The sequence below is a fragment of the Martes martes genome, assembly GCF_963455335.1.
Source record: "Martes martes genome assembly, chromosome: 8".
Taxonomy (NCBI): Eukaryota; Metazoa; Chordata; class Mammalia; order Carnivora; family Mustelidae; genus Martes; species Martes martes.
The window spans coordinates 132,289,925-132,312,145 of record NC_137895.1 but is presented as its reverse complement, the minus strand read 5'-3'; the positions used below and the strand labels follow the sequence as shown (position 1 = coordinate 132,312,145).

The 22,221-nt window shown below is 41.6% G+C and overlaps 1 protein-coding gene across 1 annotated transcript in view; it reads right to left on the bottom strand.

The window, feature by feature from the left end:
- Nucleotides 1-15,576, bottom strand: part of USP6NL (USP6 N-terminal like) — a gene marked incomplete at its 5' end in the record, with an annotated part of 165,867 nt that extends 150,291 nt beyond the window's left edge. The window contains one exon of the mRNA XM_080810661.1: nucleotides 15,343-15,576. The remainder of the gene's footprint in view (nucleotides 1-15,342) is intronic.
- Between the last annotated feature and the right edge of the window lie 6,645 nt (nucleotides 15,577-22,221).

Sequence of the window (22,221 nt, the reverse complement as noted above, 5' to 3'; positions counted from 1 at the left end):
CCACATCGGGCTGCTCAGCAGGGAACCTGCTTCTCTGCTTGTGCATGCGAGTTCCCTCTCTCTCCCTCTCTGTCTCTCTAACAAATAAATTTTTAAAAATACTTAAAAAAAAAACCTAGGCATTTTTTATTAATAAACATCAAAACCAACCACACAGTTATAAAGTACTGCACTAACTGTCAACCTGAGAAATAGCTAGGACTCATTATTTTGATTTTTTTTTTAATCCCCCCAATTAAATACCTAATATAGGCCCTGTTAGAGCCAGAAGTGAAACAAATACTTTCAGCACTGAATGAATGTCAAAGTCCTTTCTTATCCCTTCACCACCACCACTCCCTACAATCTGTCAAGTTCATTTGGGTTTTTCAGTCCATCTGCAAAATAATTCCAAATTAAATATACACACCACTTCATCCAAGTGCTCTTGTATAAGTAAAATACTTACTCACACCGAGAAGGTAAAGATGATATGTAAGACTTTAAAAACTTTAGCCACAGCTCTACTTTTATCTTTCAGCATCTTTAAATTTTTGGTAGAATAAGGACAGCAAAGAAGTATTTATTTAATTCTTCCTCACAATTCTTAACTTCATGGTCAGTTTCCACTTGAAGAACTTCCACTACTCTACTGTGAACTTTCCCATTTTTATCATTCAAGATAAGTACCTCTCCAACTAAAAATACAGTTGTCAGGTATTTGTGTCCGAGATTCTCGTGTCCAAATGGACTGGGAACGAACCCTCTTGTGACATGACATCAAACATATTTTATAAAATACAAGGTTTATTCTTTTAAGTGCATAGCAAAGCTCATAAGGAACTAAGAGAAATCCTTAGAGACCAAAAAAATGAACAGGAGCACAAAAGAGAATGGTCAGTAGGCAAGGTTGCCAGCAACGGCCTTAGAGGCATTTGACAATCTCCCATAACCAAGCTGCACTGTCCAATACTGTAGCCACTAGCCACATGTAACTTTTGAAATTTAAATTCATTAACACCATGTAAAATCTAAAATTCCATTCATTTGTCACACTACAGGATTTCTAATGTGGCTACTGGTTGCTGTATTAGCAGAGATGTGTAACATTTCCATTATCATAGAAAATTCTATTGGACAATGCTGAAGGGCTTTCAGTGTTGACAGTCACACATGGGACAAAGTTAAAGCTTCACACTGTACAACATGGGAAGTCAGACTACAGTTAAGCATATAGCACCTGGCCCCTGAAGAACCACATCTTCGATAAAAAGAATAAACTATGAAAAAAAAAAAAATCTGCCCCAAAGGAAGGCTGAAGGAGAATTTTCTCCCGAGTCTAGGTTTATTTGTATTTGGGGAAGGGGAAGGGAGAATTCACTGTAGATCTGTAACCAAAATCAAACTTCACCCAGGTTTCAAGTTCAAATCCATACACTTGCATGTTATAAAAGTCTCAATCCTAGAAATCAGGTCACCTTGGTTTAAGAGTGTCCTCAACCACAAATTCTTTCTGGGAGAAAGCACTCTTAAGCCAGGTCTCACAAGCATTTCCACAGATACAGTTATAGTAAAAATCAGCTCAAACTTTTAAAAACAGGCATAAGCGAGATTCAAGAGAATTAAGTAATCACAAATAGTTAAAAAGGAAAGGACGGTAATGTTTCAAAATATAATAGGAAATGGAAAATACGAGCAAAAAAGAAGGCAACAGATTAGGAAAAGAATCAGGTGAAAAACAGGATAACTAAAATTAAACCTCAATAGACAAGTTCAGCAAAGTAGGTTCTGCTAAACAGAGAATTAATGAACTAGATGATAGATCTGATAACTTTTTTTTTAAGTTTATTTATTTTTGTTGGAATCTCTATACCCAACACAGGGCTCAAATTCACAATCCACGGATCAAGAGTCACATGGTCTCCCAACTAAGCCTGCCAGATGCCCCTGAACCGGAAGACAGATCTAAAATTACCCAAAATCCAACAAAGAAAGATAAAAAAAAAAAGGAAGATTAAGGGACATGAAAAATAAATTAAAACATCTAATATGTATATCTACATGGAGTTTTAGAAAGAGAACATTAAGAATGAGGGAGTAATAATCTGCAAAAAGAGAACAGCTAAGAATTTTCCTGAATTGATGAAAGATACTAAGGTACAGACTCAAGTTCAGCAAATTCCAGAAAGTATAAATAAAATGGAAACTGACCCTGAGAGATATCATTGTGAAACTGTGAAACATCAAACACAAAGAGTTCTTACGAGCAACCAGAAACAAAAGACAGATGGCTTATAAAGCAACAGACTTACACCTGACTTAGTAACTGCAACAGGAGCCAGAAGACACTAGAATAATATCTTCAAAGTTCTAAGAGGAAGAAATGTTAACTATAATTATATACTCAGCTAAACTACCTTTTCGAGAAAAATGACAAAATAATGAAAATTTCAGATACCAACCGAGGGAATATACAGTAAACAGATCCTCAGTAAGGATGCTTCCAAAACTATAGTCACAAAGTAGGCAAATGATGCCAAAGAGGAGTGAAATACAGGAAAGGATGGTGAGAAAAAAACTGTAAACATGACTAAATGCAAACAAATATTAGAGGTATGATTTCTAAATTAGGAGTTAACAACAACAACAACAACAAAGGAGTTAAAGTACTGACCAACAGCATGTAATCCAGAAGGGAGGTAATAAGAATGGAAATATCCCAAGTTTTTATGCTGTTATTCAGCAGGAAGATACAGCAGACACTGTCTTTTGTTCCTTTGTCTTCCTTCCCCCACCGCTCTTGCTGTGGCTTCCCCAGGAGGGGCATATACTCCCCACCTCATGGATTTGGGGGCCTGACCATACGACATGTTGGACTGACACTGCACCAGTCCTAAGTGGAGATTCTAAGAGCACCGTGCTTGTCTGAGTTCTCTTGCTCTCCGACCATGCACCCCACATAGCTACTGGTCCTAGAATGAGTAGACACCTAGCACATAACCGAACCCAACCCACAGCTTATAGACAAACCCAGCCACACCTAGCAGAGACTGCCAAACCCATGAGCTAAAAAAAAAATGTGTGTCAGGGCAGCTGGGTGGCTCAGTGGGTTAAAGCCTCTGCCTTCAGCTCGGGTCATGATCCCGGGATCCTGGGATCGAGCCCCGCATCGGGCTCTCTGCTCAGCAGGGAGCCTGCTTCCCCCTCTCTCTCTGCCTGCCTCTCTGCCTACTTGTGACCTCTCTCTCTCTCTCTCTCTCTCTCTTAAAAAAAAAAAATGATGTGTGTCATTTTACACTACTGGAATTTTGCAGTGGTTTGTTACAGAGCATTACTACTGCAAAAGATGACTAATACAGAGAATAAGGACATTAACTTTAAATGTAAATTAAATTTGTGAGTTTTAGTTTTACTAGAAAACTTTACTCACTAAATTTATGAACACATACACACACACATAGTGATACCATTTACATGAATTTCCAAAATACATAAAATTAACAATAATTTGTTTAGGGACATAGAGACATATACTTTAACAGAAAAGCAAGAGAATGTTAGACATGAATGTTGAGGCTTCTGGTTTCCTCAGGACAAATAGTGGGACAGAGGAGAACCAGAGATGTGATCCTAGAGGTACTGATCATGTTCTCCTATCATTTAAGTTGAAGGAGCAGATAGTACAGACACCATTATGTAACACACCTTACACATAGTTTTTTGTATAAACATAATATTTAATGATATTTCCATATAAAAAAGCAAAAAATTTCCAATAAAATTCGTAAGTGAAATTATTATAAATAAAAGTAACACAACACGGGGCGCCTGGGTGGCTCAATCCATTAAGTGCCTGCCTTCAGCTCAGGTCATTACCAGGGTCCTGGGATCAAGCCCTCCCCTGCTCAGTGGGGAGCCCTTCTCTCTCTGCCTCTGCCCCTCCCCTGCTCATTGATTCTCTCTCTCTCTCTCTCAAAGAAAGGAAGAATAAAGGTCACATAACATGTGTACTCACCTATATAAAGGAGTTAAATGCATTTATGATCTTTAAACTATAATTAAGAGGCAGAAGGAGTTGTAGTGACTCATTCATTCTCTAAAAGCTAAGACAATACCAAGTGGTAGGCAGCTCTACTACTAATTGCAAGAGAGCTTTCCTGTGCAAAGACTGATGATTATACATTATCCACACTTAAAAGCAGAAAAGAATTGTTACCATTTGTGCTGGCTGAACTCAGCTGTCTGATCACTAAAGCTTCTGATCTCACCTTCAGATTGTACAATCCAAGTTCATTTTCTAGTAGAAATTCCTAAATCCTGTTTTGCAACATGGCTATGTGTTGAACTGCCATCCCAAGAAAGAGTTTAAGAAAATTTCCTTCATTGAGCCATTATTTCTAACAGAAAAAAAAAAAAAACAAACAAACAAACAACTTAAATGTCCAATAATAAGGGATGGACTAAATGAGCCACTGTTAATTTATATATAAGTATAATATATAATAATAATATATATAATAATATAAAATAATGGACTCACATGTATCCATTTTTATTTACTTTTTTTTCACATATCCAATTTTAAATGTCACAAGAAAATTTAATGACAGGGAGTGAATGAGTGCTCAGCATTGTACTTTATGCAACTTTCTCACAGGAAGAATTACCAGAAATGATGCCTCAACCAATTTAAATTTGTTTCCCAGAGGCCTATAAACCTTAAATGATTTATGTTGGATTTTTAAATTTAAAACATATAAATAATACATAAGTTTACTATTCCTTCAATAAATATTTACTGAGCAGCTATTATGAGCCAGGCGGTGTTCTAGGCTCTGGAGACACAGCCAAGAGCAGAACAAAGATCCTATCCCTGTGGCACTTACAACCCAGTAATTCCACTACCTTTCTTTCTTAATTTAGATTCACAGTTCATTAGTTCAAATGTATGTCGAGGCAAAATTCCCAGGTAATGCCTTCTCACTCGGATAAAGAAAGAACTTCAGTTAGTATTAAACTCATCATTTACTGACGCAGAAAGTCTCCCCACTGTACTTGGCCAATTCTTGGTCATTCTATAAAAAGTGTTCTTTCTACAATTTATATCCCCTGAAACACAAAGCTAAATTTGAACAGCTTTAAATACTTTCCCAGCTCAAGAGAAGTAAAGCGAATCTTCCATCATCACTAGAGTGAAAGGAGGTTTGTTTATTCTAGTCACTAAATCAACAACATATTTCCTCCTAATAAGATCGAGAATGAGATAGGCAAAATGTGAAATCATTTGATTTCCTTGGTTTGTTTACACGTGTATGTTAATGAAGCATCAGATAAGAATGAGGTCTAATTTCCCCTTCTGCAGGTAGAATTCCAGTCAGGTTTCCAGAAGGACTTATCAAATTCTAGTAGCTATACACTGGTAAACAGGTCAATTTCTAGGTATTTAGAAAAACAAAAGTCCTTTCCCAAACTTCCTTACTTATAGTTACAGAGGGAGAACCTTTCAAAAGAAGCTTATAATTTGTTCACATGTTGAATTTGCTTAATGCAATTGATACATACTATCAGAACTTCACATAATGCCTGAGCTCTACAGATAAAAACTAAAATGAAGGATACAATATATCTGATTTTCAGGGGCCTGGCACCATTTTAAAAAGTCAGCTAAAAATTCCAATCTCCAGTTAGATTCTAAGTATAAGAATCCATCCATCCATTCAATAAATACTTATTCGGCTAGACAATATGCAAAAACTTCTCAAGGGGCTTGAGATTAAAAAAAAAAAAAAAATCAAGACAGGGCGCCTGGGTGGCTCAGTGGGTTAAATAAAGCCTCTGCCTTTGGCTCGGGCCATGATCTCAGGGTCCTAGCATCGAGTCCTGCATCGGGCTCTCTGCTCAGCAGGGAGCCTTTTTCTCCGTCTCTCTCTGCCTGCCTCTCTGCCTACTTGTGATCTCCGTCTGTCAAATAAATAAATAAAATCTTAAAAAAAAAAAAATCAAGACAAACCCGGTTCCAGCCATCCTGCCACTAACAAAACATAACCAGGACAAAAGTACTGTGAGGGAAACTGGAGTAAAGAGCTTCAGGTCATGCAAAGACCCTGTGCTGAACAAAAATGAGTAAATTTATGAGCCATAAAATGTAAATACTGAAAGCTGAAGGGAGGAAAATTCATGTAGTCAATAAAATTGGAATTCAACAGATTGTGAGCCTTGCAAGAAAAATCACTCAACATATAAGAAGTCCTAGATGCAAGAGGCACAGCTCTGCCATTAACCAGCTCTAGGACTTTAGATCAAGTCACTTCATTGCTCTGAGACTGTCTTCATCTGTGAAATGAGAGTTCAAATTTCTAACCCACCTACCACTCAAGACTGTCAAGGGATTATGCATGAAAAATGATCTGGTAAACTAAGTATTTTTTATATACTACTACTGGCTCAGCTTTATTCAGGTCTTATTAAGTAAATAAGTTGAAATGATATTTTTTAAGATTTCATTTATGTAGGGGCGCCTGGGTGGCGTCAGTTAAGCATCTGCCTTTGGCTCAGGTCACGATCCCAGAGTTCAGGGATGGAGCTCCACATGGGGTCCCCCCCTCGGCAGGGAGTCTGCTTCTCTCTCTGCCCCTCCCCCTGCTCATGCGCGCTCTCTCTCTCTCTCTCTCTCTCTCAAATAAGTAAATAAAAAAAGATTTTATTTACTTATTTGAGAGAGCACACACAAGTGTGGGGAAGGGCGGCAGGGGGCGGGGGCGGGGGGATAAGAAGGAGGAAAGAAACTCAAGCAGACTCCATGCTGACCGGGCAACAGGACACAGGGCTCCATCTCACAACTCAGTATCATGACCCAAGCCAAAATTGAGAGATGCTTAACCACCTAAGCCACCCAGGCACCCCAAGTTGAAATGATTTTTAAGTTTTCATACTTTTTTTTTTAAATTTAAAGATTTTATTTATTTATTTAACAGACAGACAGATCACAAATAGGCAGAGAGGCAGGCAGAGAGCAAGGGGCAAGCAGGCTCCCCGCTGAGCAGAGAGCCCAATGCGGGGCTCGATCCCAGGACCCTGAGACCATGACCTGAGCTGAAGGAAGAGGCTTAACCCACTGAGCCACCCAGGCGCCCCAAGTTCTCTTTCTAGCACTGTAAGATTTATGACCTAAAAACTAATCTTGATTCAATGAATAACTAGGAGAATTTTAACTTCCTAAACATTATTATTAGTAGGACCAATCAATAAATTATTGCAGAAAACCAGGTATGAGCTGAAACAAACTGGTCTAAAATGTTGGTTGAACAAAAGAAAGAGCGAGCAAGCAAATCAGATTCAAAGATTCAAATGACACTTGGAAAAAAGTTAAAATGACTATTAATAGTGAAGTAGTCAAACGTAACCCTGAGTTTGGGGAAGAACCTAGATGGCATTCTTCTGGCAATCCTTTGTGATGGCATATTATAAATTTTGTAGGAAAAATTTTGTGCAATTGAAAAATATTTCCCAAGCAAGTCTAGTGAATGAGTTTAGAATTCGAACTCATGATATAGCATTGGATCAAAAAGAAAGTGATATAAATTGAGGGACAGGGCTCAATAGTCCCGGAAAGCAAACTGTAAAAAAAAATTTCAGAAATTTCTCTTCAGCAATTAATGCAGATGGCCCACTAATGCTAGCTATAAATAGCACTAATTTGAATACATATTCTAAAATGCTTCTTTAAAAATTACTGCTACTGTTACTTCACAATCAGACTATTCTACCTAGTCCCCATTTTCTAATAATTAAGCATTTGGCTGGGAAAGCAAAAGATAAGATAAGGGACCTATATTTCCAACAAAGCTAGACCACATATTACACACCAATCCTCTTGCTTTAAAGACAAATTAAAAAGCTAGACAAAGGGACATCTGCGTGGCTCAGTCAGTTAAGTGTCTGCCTTTGGCTCAGGTCATGATCCCAGGGTCCTGGGATTGAGACCCATATTGGGCTCCCTGCTCAGCAGGAAGCCTGCTTCTCCCTCTGCCTGCTGCTCCCCCCACTTGTGCTCCCTCTCTCTCTGACAAATCAATAAATAAAATCTTAAAAAAAAAAGTTAGATAAATATATATATTTTTAATTCTTAAAAATATCAGAGGATATTACATGGTGTGACCACTTTGAAAAACTGATTATAACTACTGAAGCTAAATTATATCTACTCATTACTCAACAGTGCCATACCCAAGGATACTTCCAAAAGAAGGAAGTACATAAATCCAACAAAATACACATAGAAGAGTACTCACAACTGCCTTATTGTAATGGCCCAAAACTGGAAATAATGCAAATGCCTTCTGAAAGCAGAATGGATAAACTGTGATAGATTTGCATATGAGGCTACTCCCATGGCACACTATATTTTCCAATAATGGTGACTACAGTGTTTCTGGTCTCACATGCTCTTCCAGAATCTCAACTCTCGCCATCAAGAGGGACAGTTGGCTTCACCTCTCTTTTAAACCTAGGCAGGCTCCTAACTGCCTCAAAGAATAGACCGCAATGGAAGGAGAACTGCATTAAGCTTCAAAGCCAAGTTATAAGAGGCAATCTAGCGTCTGTCTGGCTCATGGGCCCTCCACCCTTGTCCCCACGGCACGCGGGTGCAGGACGGGCCCTTGGAACGCTGCCACCACCGAGCTGTGAGCACACTCAGGCCACATTTAGGTGTTGTGTCATCAACCAGCAGACATGTGAGCAAACCTTCAAATACTATTAGGCCCAGCCTTCAAGCAGCCCAACTTGAAACCAAACGAAGCTAAGACAAGCACTGCCCAAATTACAGCGTTGGGCAGAACATAAATGTTGTCTCTGCTTACATCACTGAGTTTTGAGGCAATTTTTTAGGTGCCACACAGTAACTAGAACAAGTACAGGGCAACAAAGGAGAAACACTACTGCTATGTGCAACAACATAGCTAAACTTCATTGATACTATACAATGCTGAATGATAAAAGCTAGATCAGACACAAGAGAATAGAACATACTGTGTGATACTATTTTGACAAGAAGACCAAAAAATGCAAAAACTAGTCTATGGTGATAGAAAATGGAGTAACTGTTACCTGAGGCAGGGAAGGAAGGTGCTATGGATGGAGAAGGAGTGTGACAGGGCCTTCTGGGGTGGCAAAAATGTTCTACATACTGAGCAACTGGGTAGGATTATACATTTCATTACATTTATAAAAATTCTTTAGGGTAGACATTTAAGATCAGTGCACATTATAATATGTATATGACACCTTAATTTAAAAAGTGGGGTGGGGGGCACCTGGGTGGCTCAGTCGGTTAAGTGACTGCCTTCAGCTCAGGTCATGATCTCGGGGTCCTGGGACTGAGCCCCATGTTGGGCTCCCTGCTCAGCAGGAAGCCTGATTCTCCCTCTCCCCCTGCCTGCTGCTCTGCCTCCCTCTGTGCTCTTTCTGTCTGTCAAATAAATAAATAAATAAATAAAACCTTTAAAAAAAAAAAAAGTGGGGTAGGATGGTAATCAAAAAACTGACATGGTAATAAGGAATTACCAGGCACAGTCCAAGAGAATAGAGAGGAGCATGGCACCCTGGCGTTTCTTCGCTCCTGGAAATGTTTGCCTAATCAAAAAACTGGAAGGAAGACAAAATGTCAGAGTACAAGATCCACCAAGGGGGCCATCCCCTGCTTTGGAATAAGACCCCAGAAAGCTGAATCCCAGAAGAGATAACACAGAAGTAAACTAAACCAGTCCTTCCATAGACACAAAAAGACCTCAGTTTGAATAAAGGTAATCCCAAGTGCCTGGCAAAAGCAACAGAAAAATCTTTACCTAAATCTGTAATTACTTCTGGAAATATCTCTTCAAATAGAATAAACAGTATGCAATCAAAGATAAGCAGGCACATAGGGAGATAAGACCCCTCAAGAAATAAAAGATCACAGAAAAAACTTATGGGATAGCTTACTCTGTTCACAGATGTATGTGCAAAGCTTGAAAATTTTGAAAAGGGAATTAGAAATTATGAAAGCGGCATGGCATATTTTAAAAGGAACCAAACTGAAATTCTACAAAATTCTGCAAAATACAATTAACCAAAATTAAGAACCCAGAGAATAACATTTAAAGCAGCTTAGACGGAGGTAAAGACTAACTTAGTAAATGGAAGAGAGACCACAAGAAAATATCCATTACAGAAAAGAAACAGAAGAGTGGAAAATACAGAAGACAAGTGAAATACACAGAGGAGTGGGTGAGCTCTGACACCACGGAGCTGAAGTCCCGGAAAGAGTAAGCAAGAGAACGGGGAAGAAGCAGTATTTGAAGAGGTAGCCGAGAACCATCCAAAACTGATGAAAGACAGCCAGATGCACCACCAAAAGGTATACACCCCAAGCAAGACAAGATTATTTGAAATCCAAAGACAAAAAGAAAATCTCAAAAACAGCCTGAGAAAGAAACATATTACCAATAAAGAAGTGATAAACTATAACTGACCTGTCAATAGGAACAAGGCCAAATATTAGAGAATAATCTCTTCTCCAAAGGACTAATACGTAACTACATGTATGTATGTATCTCTAGTCTAGAATTTTTTTTTTAAGAATTTTATTTATTTATTTGACAGAGATCACAAGTAGGCAGAGAGGCAGGTGGGGGGATGGTGCAGCAGGCTCCCTGCTGAGCAGAGAGCCCGATGCAGGGCTCGATCCCAGGACCCTGAGATCATGATCTGAGCCGAAGGCAGAGGCTTAACCCACTGAGCCACCCAGGCGCCCCTCTAGTCTAGAATTCTATACCTAGCAAAATGTCTCTCTCAAGAATGCAGCTGAAATAAAAGCATTCTCAAATAAAAAGTTTGAAAATTTGTCAATACAATACCTACTTTAAAGAAAACACTAACGGGTATTCTTCAGGCAGAAGGAAAATTATTTCAATTGGAAGGTCGATAACACGAGAAGGAACGAAGGAAGAAAATGAAGTAAGTCTAACTGAATGATGACAGTGTAAAAAATACATCTTTGGGGTTTAAACTATATATATGCATTTTAAAACATGGTACCAATGAAATAGGTTAAAAGAAAGAAGAAAGAAAATTAACTTAAATGTTTTAAAATGGTTCGTTCTCTGGAAAAAAGGGAAGTCTCAATTAACACTACACTCTGATAAGCTGAGAAAACATATTAGAATTTCTTAGGCAAACACTTAAGGAACAGCAAAGGAATACAAAATCCCAAGCTAATAAAAAAGAAGTAAATGAAATAATCATTTTTAAAATGACAATCTAGAGGCGCCTGAGTGGCTCAGTCAGGTAAGTGTCTGACTCTTGATTTCGGCTCAGGTCACCATCTGAGTCATGAGACTGAGCCCCGCATCTGGTTCCACAGTGACTGTGGAGCCTGCTTGGGATTCTTTCTGTCCCTCTCCCTCAGCCCACCCCCCTCCGCCACTTGTACCCATGCACTCTCCTCTCAAACCAAAAACAAAGCTAAAATGAGAAAAAAGAAACACGAAAAACAAGTAGATTTTTTAAAATTTTTAAACATTAATGTAAACAGTTATTGTATGCCAATTCATTTTTATAAGTCACAAGCAAAAGACACAGAACTACCTGGCCAATGTACATACACCTCTTATAAATTTTAACCACATCTATTCAATTTCTTCCCACTATGACTGACTTCTCAAAATCTTACTTCACCTTCTCTTTTCTGATCTTACTACAGATATGCTAACAAGCATTAAAATGTCCAAACTGAATAAAAAGGAAGGGGAACAAAAACCCCGGGGAGCCAACTAGCTTATAAATACTGCATTAATTCCATAATAAAATATTAATTTGCCACTACTGATCTATATAAAATTACTGAAATTAATATATTAAGAAATTTAAAAACAATGTTCTTTCACTTATTTCATGAAAAATAGTACTCTAATATTTTTTAATTCACCTGTTAATTTAGTGAGAGGAAAATTCCAGGATACAATTACAACTTTTTCTACACACCCCCAAATGTCAGCAAGACACAGGTGCAACAGGTACCTCTATCAGAGAATAACTAAACATCTATTTAGTGCCAAAAACACGAAAGCAAACAAGATATGAAACTCTAGTCACTCCTGATCTTCCTATCGGCCATTGAAACTACCTGTCACTTAATAAATATATTTTATTTTAGGATGGATTACTACTATCATTTTGGGAGAAGTAGATATTTTAAGTAAGGTAGCGTAAGCTCTTCCAAAGAAACAATGCTAGCAAATATAAATCAAAATGCTATATTCCTATCATATAGTATCTCTGTAAAGAAATCAAAGAATCTTATTCAACATTTAATTTCCGTCTTTCAGATACAGAAACTCACAAGTGAATGGTGCCAGAGTTTAAAAAACTAGACACCTAAGTGTACAGAGTCTCATTTGCGGGTCTACTGTGGCTAGAGTCAACTAGGCTGACTCCCTTTCCATAATGGCTACAGAACAAGACTGAGCCCTTCGTTCAGATGGCTGGAGTATGGTGCCAAGAGCCTTCTCTACACGAGGAACAGTGGTTGCTGCCAAGCCGTGTGGGGAGCTAACTCACACACAAGCATCCTTATCTAACCTCCACTGACAGTCTCTTCAGGCACTGTGTTCGTGCTCTTCTCTTATCCTTGGTGCCCCACCCACTCCCCTCCCCTTTTCACCCATGAACTCCTCTGTATCCTTCAGCTCTTACAAGTCACGCCCTCAGGAAGGCTTGCCCCAGCACCCCCAAGTCAGGCTAGGTTCCCGAGTCACAGGTTTTACAGCTCCCCGTGCTTTACTTCAAAGGACGTATCCCCCTGTGGGTGAAAACAAGGTACCTAACAGGGGTTCGTGAGGTACACAGCAGGCATTGGAGAAATCCTTGCTGAATGAACAAATCCGAATTTATGATTCCCCCCAATTTTACAAAGAAACAAGCCCTTAAAAATTATTTACCTGAAAAATTAAGTTATTTACATGGAAATGGCATAAAAGTTGAGAATCCAAGTGTTTGCAACTCTAATTCCCACGCTGTGACACCCATGTACTATGAGGAAATTTGGTAGAAGACAGATTTCTTTCAAATTCGTATTCCTTTTTATTGACTTCCACTGTAAAAAAGTGAGATACTTTTTAATGGGGGGGGGGGAAGATTCTAAATACAAGTGAATTGTATCTAAATGGAATATGGATTTCAAAAATCACCCTGAAGGGACAAACGATTACATTCTGGTAATAAGTGGTTAGAATATTGTTGATAACAATATCACTGCACTAAAACAAACCAAGAATGGTTAAAGTTAAATTGCACACATAACCTGCCTCTTTCTAACTACAGGAGCAATTCCCAAACTTTTAAGGTTGTGGCAAAGACTTCTGCCAGCTTCAGACCATCTTAACATGCCTAGCCCATTTTAACCAAAGTAATTTTGTTTTCAGTTTGCCACTACCTAATTTACTGGCCTCTTTTTCAACCTTCACAGGCTACAACACAGAACAGGAATTCGAGATAGATGGGCACACGGTGACCAAGACTGACAAATTCTGCTTGGCACTGGAGGCCCAGACTGAATCTGCCCTGCCAGGAAGTTGTCCTGGTTCCCCAAAAACGCTAGGGATGACCAGTCAATTAACAGATGGCTGACACTTGCACTTACTGGCTTGTTTGAACCAGTGGCAGTTGTCCTCACTAGGAGACATTGCACATCAAAACACTGTTAAAACTGATAATGGACTATCCTTTTCAGAAACAAGTACACCAGGGAGTCTGACAGGCTAGCTCAAAACAGTAAGTAGGCACAAACACCAAGACTCAGGGCCCAAATTCTTAATGTTTGGCAAAAGATGCTCCTGCAAATGCCTTTGGGACGACTCACTAATTTTTTATGAAATCAGCAAAGGAATGTCTGTTAACTCAGGATACCTGCTTTCTTTTATAAATTTATATGTTTATTAGCATATTTTCTTTTATATGTTGACATATTTCAATTGCCTAGGTAGACTACAATATAGGGTCAATATTCATTTTAAGTAAAAACATAAACTAAACTATCCTTACAAACTTTATTATCACAAACGGCAAACTCGGAAATATTTCTAATTTTAGGGTCTGACAGAGTGAGAAAAGCAAATAAACCACTGTTCATTTGATGCTGGCTAGCTTAATTCTTATTAAAATGACTTCAAAAAAGAAAAAAGTACCCTGACTTCCCTCTAATAGAACTTCCCAGAGACTCAGCTTACTAGGGAACTGGCCACGATGATCTCTGATGTTACTGTCCAACTTTTCTGAGCTACAAAATATTAAGTATGTATCCCAGAGACTTAATTCCATTAACAAATAGATTAATACGGGATTAAAATCGCTTTCTTCCAGCAAGCAAAATATTCAGGATCGTGTCCCCACTTTTTCCCCCCATTTGGGCCACATTATTCCCCATGACTGGGTATTGCCCCCAATTCAAACACCCCTCCCAGTCCCAGAAGGGACTCATTTCACTCCTGTTCAAGTCTACTCATTAAAAAGCAATTGTGGATTTAAAATGGGGGAGAATGGGGGCGGGGGAGACGGAAAGAGCTTAATATCCAATTTATAGAAATGTCTTTCAATTTATAGAAACGTGGATTCACGGACTCCTCGAATTTCCTGGCATTAAAATACCCGCGAGTTCGATATGCCGCACCATCACGCGGCTGTTAGCTCTAAACTACTTTGCAAACTTCGCAAAGGCGCACAGATTTCCAGGCTCTCCAGATCCCTCATTCACCCCATCCTCCTCCAGCGTAGTCGAAACAAAGTTCCGCGGCTCGAAGGCAGTAATTTAAAAGAACGAAGTTTGCCTCAGTCCTGCCCACTTGGACTCCGCAGGACGCAAGTGAAACTTGCAAGAGAGACACGTCTCCCGGGGACCGGAGCTTGCTCCGCGGGGGAGGGGGAGGCAGCGGAGCTCCCCTCCCCCAGGACCTGGTAGACCCCGGCCCCTTCCCCCCGCCCCCTTCACCGGCAATCAGGTCCCCCTGCGCACCGTCCCCCACAGACCCTCCCCACACGCCCCACGCGCCCCCCGCGCCCCCCACCCGGCGCCCGCCAGCCTGCCAATCATTCCCGCGGAGCCCCACGATCGAGGTTCCCGGGGGCACGAGGACGGCCCCGCACACGTTTCCGGAGCCTGACCCTCGAGGGCTGAGGCGGGGAGCCCAAGCTCCGTCCACCTCCCCGGGGCCGGGAATGGCGGCGTCCGGCTCCCCGGGGCCAACCCTAGTCCCTGCCCGGAGGAAACCCCGGAGACCGCCGCCGCCGCCGGCCGGCCCCCTGCGGTGGGAGATGAGGAAATGAAGTTACCTCCGGCCGGTCCCGTCGGCGGAGGCTGTGGGAGGGGACAGAGCGGGGAGTCGGGGCAGCCGAGCAGGTCCCGGCGCGGCGGCGGCTACCGCAGTGCCCTCCGCCCCATTGTTTCCCTTCCAAGAGGATCCCGGCGAAGCCGAGCCCGGGAACCAGGAAGTTCCCCGGCGCGACACCTCCTGCTGCCGCTATGGAAACGGCCCCCGCCTCCCAGGGCTGCTCGCCCGGGACCCCGCCTCCGCGCCGTCGGCCCCGCCCGCCTCACGGGCCGCCGCCAACCGTCGCCGCTGCGGCCGCGGCCGCCGCCATCTTGGCGCGGCCGGGCGGCCTCTTCCCGGCGGCACGTGCGCGCCGCTCCCGCGTTCCCGCCGTCCGCGGGGACGCGCTCCCAGGGCTGCGGGATGCGGGCGCAGCTCCCTGGTATCCTGGGAGAGAAGCGGCGCCTCTGACCCTCGGCGGCCGAGGGGAGAAGGACCCGCTCGGCACCGCAGACCCTGAACCTGGATCGAGGCTTCGAGGCAGCGCGCGGAAACGACCCACTTAGGCTGTCCAATCGAAAAGGTCAAGGGATGGGTGAGAGCAGGGGTGAAGCCAGTGGAGCAGTGGCCAGATTGCCGCGTGTTTCATTTCTGGGTCATCTTACTAGCTGTCAGAGCTTGCACACTCTAATTTTCTCTGTGCCTCGGTTTCTTCATCTGTAAAGTGACATAATAATAGTGATTTCCTCCTAAGTTTATCTCCTGGAACAGGGAAGTGCCAGGTAGTTAGTAGGTGCAAAATGATCGTTCCTTCAATAAAATGGTATTGCTTCTTACGGAAATCACATTCCTGTCATTTTTCAAGAAACACGACTTTAAATAGGCTACTGTTTCAGATCCCACTGCTGCAGAAAATTTCCCAAATGTTCATCTTTTGTCCCATCTTTCTCTAGGTCAGCTTTCCTTTTTTATGTCATGGAAATTGTCAAGAGTTTTAATCTCCAGAGTCTTCCATTAAGAGGTGCCATAAAAAGATGAATGATGTAAACTTTCCGACACTGTAATTAGCTGACAGTTAAGTGATTTATTCAATAGAAGCTAGAAAAGTTAGGGTGTGCAAATAACAAAGGCTTCCTGTCCTTGATTCCAGGAACTAGAATTACCAAAGCTGGCAACTCTGCACTGTTGTCATTATCTTCTTGCAGCTGGTGAAAACGGACACCAAAAAACTGGGTGCTGTGTGCAATATGGAAACAGAGGATGGAGAGAAGAAGTGGGGTCACAGCCTCTGTTGGAGGACGCAGACTTCACCACCTGTGCATAAGACTGGGTCTTAGATGGTCTCCAAGGCTCCTTGTAGCTCACAAGTGTTGATCTTACTTGCACATATACTCCTTAAATTAATACTTCCCTTTGGCTATTCATTTAAACCAGATTTGTGAAGACTAGTGTTTAGTAAGTCTGATCCAAAACTGGATATAGGAATTGGGGTAAAAAGAGATCAAGAGCTGGCAGGACATGGGAAACTTCTTCAACACCCAAACACTTCTCCAAAAGTTCTGGAGTGCTCTGATTAGCGATTACCCAGATTGAGATAACTTGAATTTCTAAAAGGCAGGAGCCCCCCGCTCATACAGCTTTGTAGCCCTGCTGGACCAGCAGTTTGCTTTGCACACTGTAGGCCTTCAGTGTTTATTGAATTAAATGGCCCTGTCTATGGCTGAGTGTAGTCATTTAAGGAGACCTTGGGAACCACAGAGACACACAAGAAATATTACTCAAGGGACATCACTGCAAACATCATGAAACAGGAACCCCAAGTCACTAGTTAATGAGTTAATGGGATTCTGGTATGAACAACCCTGGCCAGAGGCTTATTTGGCAAAATAAAGTGGAAATTTCAGATACGTTTTTTCCATAACTTACATGGGTAATTTTTAAAAACTCTATTTTGGACCTAATTACGAGTACTGCTGATTCATTTTTATGCTTCAGTAATCGCCTTCTGACGCTATAGTACAGTTCAAGTTCAGAAATCCCCACCTTTTCCCCCAAATCAAAGTGTCATTTCAATATAAAACTAGTATTTGTTCTTAGGTATAACTTCAGGGACTTGTCAAAATTTTTGTGTATTTAAGCATCTTGGAGGTACTGTTAAATGGCAAACACAGATTTTTGTCTTTATATATCTGGTGTTCACTACTCTGTGACATACAGTAAACATAGAATTGATGTCAATGATTATCAAGGAAATAAAGATAAAATCATTTTTCCTCCAAATCAGGGATGGGCAAACTTTTCTTAAAGGGGAAACATAGTAAACATGAGGGCAACTATAGACAGTATCTAACAGGATGAGTGGACTTTATTCTACTAAAAACTTACTCATGAAAATAAATGGTATTTATTTTGCTGACCCCTAAGTCATTATATTTATATTAGATTCATTCCATTTTTATAGTGACTCCAATGTGAAATGCCAGATATTAAAATACAAAGGGTAAAAGCTTGATATCAATAAAGCACCAAAAAGTCAAAAGACCTACAGAGTAAGTTTGTGTTACCAATTAAAATATTTTACAAATACCAAAGGCTGAGAACTACATCTCACGTACTACAATGGAATAAGATAGACGGATATTTGCATTTCATTTTTGCAAAAGTTATGTTAGGGTAATGGAAATACTCAAAATGTTGACAAAGGTAAGAGTGCATGTTAAACCCCACCCCACAGGATGCTATAATTCACTGAAGCCAGAAGTACAATTTGAAGTGAGAACATAAGAACATAGAGAAAAATATCCTCCAAATCATCCATCCTTCCCTGTCATCTTCAGAATGTGGATGACAGTACAGGTCCCTTGAGTCTCCTGTAAACTGAGAATTCGAAACGTGAATCCGTGGCTATGTGGAAAATTCTGCTGTGGACGTTCTCATCCTCACTAGAAGCAGTATGTTCTGAAATTTCATAAGGAACCGATGCCGTTCCCATTAGTTAGGAAAGTCACCTACAATGACACTGCATTTAATTGTTCTTCGCTGTCGGGAAAAAGACAGACTGGTCAGTATCTGTGCACCCAGAGTAAGTGAAAAAGCACTGGATAGCCAACCGCCACATCCATCCTGCTCAGAGGAAAACGTTCTTCTTTGGTTCCAAAGAGAAGTTATTGATGCAGAGTAAGGAAAAATGTGGAAGAAATGTGAGCTCCATAAAACTGTATGCAAGATGTTGTGTTCATAGCTCGTGACTTAAAACTATCTGGAGTTGTCTTATGTATTGGTGTACTTGGGTTTTTGTTTTTTTTTTTTTTAAGATTTTATTTATATGTGAGAGAGAGAGAGAGAGACAGCATGAGCGGGAGGGGTGGAGGGGAAAGAATCTCTAGCGGACCCCACACTGAGCGCGGAGCCCAACGCTGGATCCCCTGACCTGAGCCAAAAGCAAGAGTCAGATGCCTAACCGTCTGCACCACCCAGGCGCCCCTGGGGTGGGGGGGGTGGGGTTCTATCTTAAGAATGTGCATGACATGAGATTGGGTAACTTATCTGTCTTCTTCCCTATTTTATCCTTTGGTCCAGATCAGTGTCTGGTACAGAAACAGCTCTCTATAAATAACTGTAGAAGGAATGAAGAGAAGGAGGAGGGAGGGAGGAACAAAGGTATACAAATATCCATGTTCTCTGGGTAAACATTTCCTAACTCCCATCATAAGCTCAAAAGGGTCTGTGACTCAAAACAAAACAAAACAAAAACATAAACAAAAACCAAAACAAACCAACAACAACCCAAATAAGAATGACTGGTTTCCAACTACAAAGGCTGCCCTCATTATCTCCTCTGCTCTTTTGCTCACCCGCCACCCCGCTCACATAACGAAATGGTTATCACGGTTTGCCAGAAATCTACAATGATGCCCTATGTTTTGGAAAGGGTCTCATTATGTTTTTGTAGCTCTAGAGAATTGCTCTCCCTGCTCGACTTAAAGTTGTCATGCTTGAAGTCTCCGTTTGACCACCTCCTCGACGCCATCCCCTTTATGTTTTTAAATATCCTCGAACAGAATTGTATTTTGGGGCGCCTGGGTGGCTCAGTGGGTTAAAGCCTCTGCCTTCGGCTCAGGTCATGATCCCAGGGTCCTGGGATCCAGTCCCGCATCGGGCTCCGTGCTCAGCAGGGAGCCTGCTTCCTCCTCTCTCTCTGCCTACTTGTGATCTCTGTCTGTCAAATAAATAAATAAAATCTTAAAAAAAAAAAACAGAGTTGTATTTAAAAAGTACTATACAATATTGAAATAAACATGCAGTACTATTTCAAGGCATTTTTGTCCCCATTTTACGGGGATAAAACTTTTGCCTCTGTGTGTATGATTTTTTAAATTAACGTTTAAACCCTTGTGGACCTGCATCCATGTGAGCTGTGTGGCAGCTAATTTTCAAAGAAGTCCCCCTCCCTCCCCCGTGACCCATGCCTCCAATGTTCACATCTTCAGATACCGTCCTCCTCTGGAATCTGGGCTGGCTCTGTGACTCACTTCTGACCAAAAGAATAGGGCAGAAATGATGCTGAATATTTTCTTAAGGCCAGAATGATAAGAAGTCTTAGAGCTTCTGCCTGGGTCTCTAAGAGACCCGTAGTAGTGGCCTCCCTCCCCGAACTCAGCTCCCATGTCGCGGTCCCATACAGGTGACAACCTTTGCCGAACCCCCACCTGACAGCCAGCACCAAACTGCTAGGCATGGGTGTGAGCCATCCTGGGCATTCAGCGCAGCTGAGCCTTCAAATGCCTTGAGCAGCTGGGACCCCATGAGAAACCCCAAATCAGGACATCTCAGGTGAGCCTCGTCAACCCATGAACAATGGAAGCAACAAGTAATTGTTGTTTTAAGCCACTGAGTGTAGGGCAGTTTGCTACCCACATACTGATAACTACAATAAACTAATTAAATATAAAGTGCTAAAGCTACACTTAGCTGTATTTAAGCTGAACCCTTAATAAATAACGTCACCCAAATTAACAGAAATGTGATGTAAGAAGACCAAGTTATAGAAGAACAAGGTGAACCGTAAAAGATCCTAAGGCACTCCAGGGTGTCTTTCTGCTGGTTTCGTGGGCTCTTGTCCTGTGAGGTGGGGTGCCGCTCTGGACAAGTGAAACGTCACAACGACCTTAACCTTCTGGTGTCTACAAAGTAAATGTACTTGCAATTCAATGTGACTTAGACAGACATGAACCAAGTTCCTGCCCACATGCTTTGGCTAAAAAAAGAAAGGAGTGGTCACAAGTAGCCAGTACTACAGATTCAATGAAAATGAGACAATAGATGGGAGAAAAAAAATTTTTTTAATCTACTCAACTTCTCTTTTCTATTTGCTAATACTTCATGAAGATTGCAGGTCCATAATTCCTAATCAGCAATTTTGAAATCTAAAAAGCTCTGAAAACCAAAAGCGTTTTTCCCCCTAAGTGTGGCACCTAAAACTCCTTAGGTAGCAACTGCACTTTCCTTTGGCTATGTATGGCCTCTATTTTATTCCATATGAACCCTCATCCCATTACAGAACTAGCAGTGTGTTTGATTACAAGGTCCTGCCACCCTTCTAAAAATCGAAAGTTCTGAATTCCAAAATAGTTCTGGTTTCAGACCTAAAGTAGACTTTATTGGAGACCTGAAGTAACTTTTTGTGTGTGTGCAGGGGTGAGACAATATCATGTGGAGTCATTGAACACTCGATTCAGACAGCCTGAGTTCAAATCCCTCCTCTACTGTTTGTCACCTCTGAGCCTAGGTCAGGGAGTAACCCTCTGCCTCAGTTTCCACCCCCTGCAAAATGAAGACAGTAATAGAAATCACCTCATAGCGTTCTTAAAAGAACTGAATGAGGTTATACATGTACACGGCTTATCCCAATGACTAGGAGTTAGTAAACACTCAACAAATGTTAACTCTTATTGTATTATGATTCAACAGAAGCTTCTTTAAAAATTCAGTAAAACTAATCATATCTCCATTAGGGTTCCGGAAATGACTCAAGGTATCACCAGCAGGAAAATATTTAAAGATTTTATTTATTTATTTGATAGAGAGAGAGAGATCACAAGTAGGCAGAGGCAGGCAGAGAGAGAGGGGGAGGAGGCAGGCTCCCCGCTGAGCAGAGAGCCCCATGCGGGGCTCGATCCCAGGACCCTGAGATCATGAGCTGAGCCACAGGCAGAGGCTCAACCCACTGAGCCACCCAGGCATCCCAGCAGGAAGATATTTAACACAGGGAATCAGAGGGACAAAATCTTTGGAAGGAGCGAACTGGGGAAGGGGACCAGCACCAACTCCCGGGTCAGTCCACCACGGGTGTGGACCCGATCGATGTCAGGAAACAGCTGCACCCATAGTCAGAAATCACGGGAAATGACATGGAGTCACTGCCAATGTCACAGCTGCCTTGCAGCTTGGAAGTTGGTAACTATCAGGGGCGCTCTTTGTAGTCTCACCTCCCTGCAAAAATACACGTCTTCCAAAGCCTTACGTCAGCCCGGGCTGCCAGAGGAAGAAAGGCATCCCAGGAGGGCATCTCCCTGGAAGGACGACACCTTACCAGAACGGTGCTGGCAAGGGACCCTGGGAAATGCAGCCCTTGCAATACAGATGCTATCCAACACAAATAATTTAATAATGATTTACATTTGTAAAGCATCCGCCGTAAAGGTTCCATAGAGGTACGAAGAAACCGAGAGCACAGAGGGGCTGAGTGGCAGGTCCACGGTTGGCCGTGTAGCGAGACACTCAGGTGTGCATATTCCAAATCTAAAGTGTATCTTTATGCTGGTGCTCATCGGAGTCCCAGGTTTTTCCCCAAGTCCTCACAGCATTTATATTATCATTTACACATTGTTGTTAAGTTGAC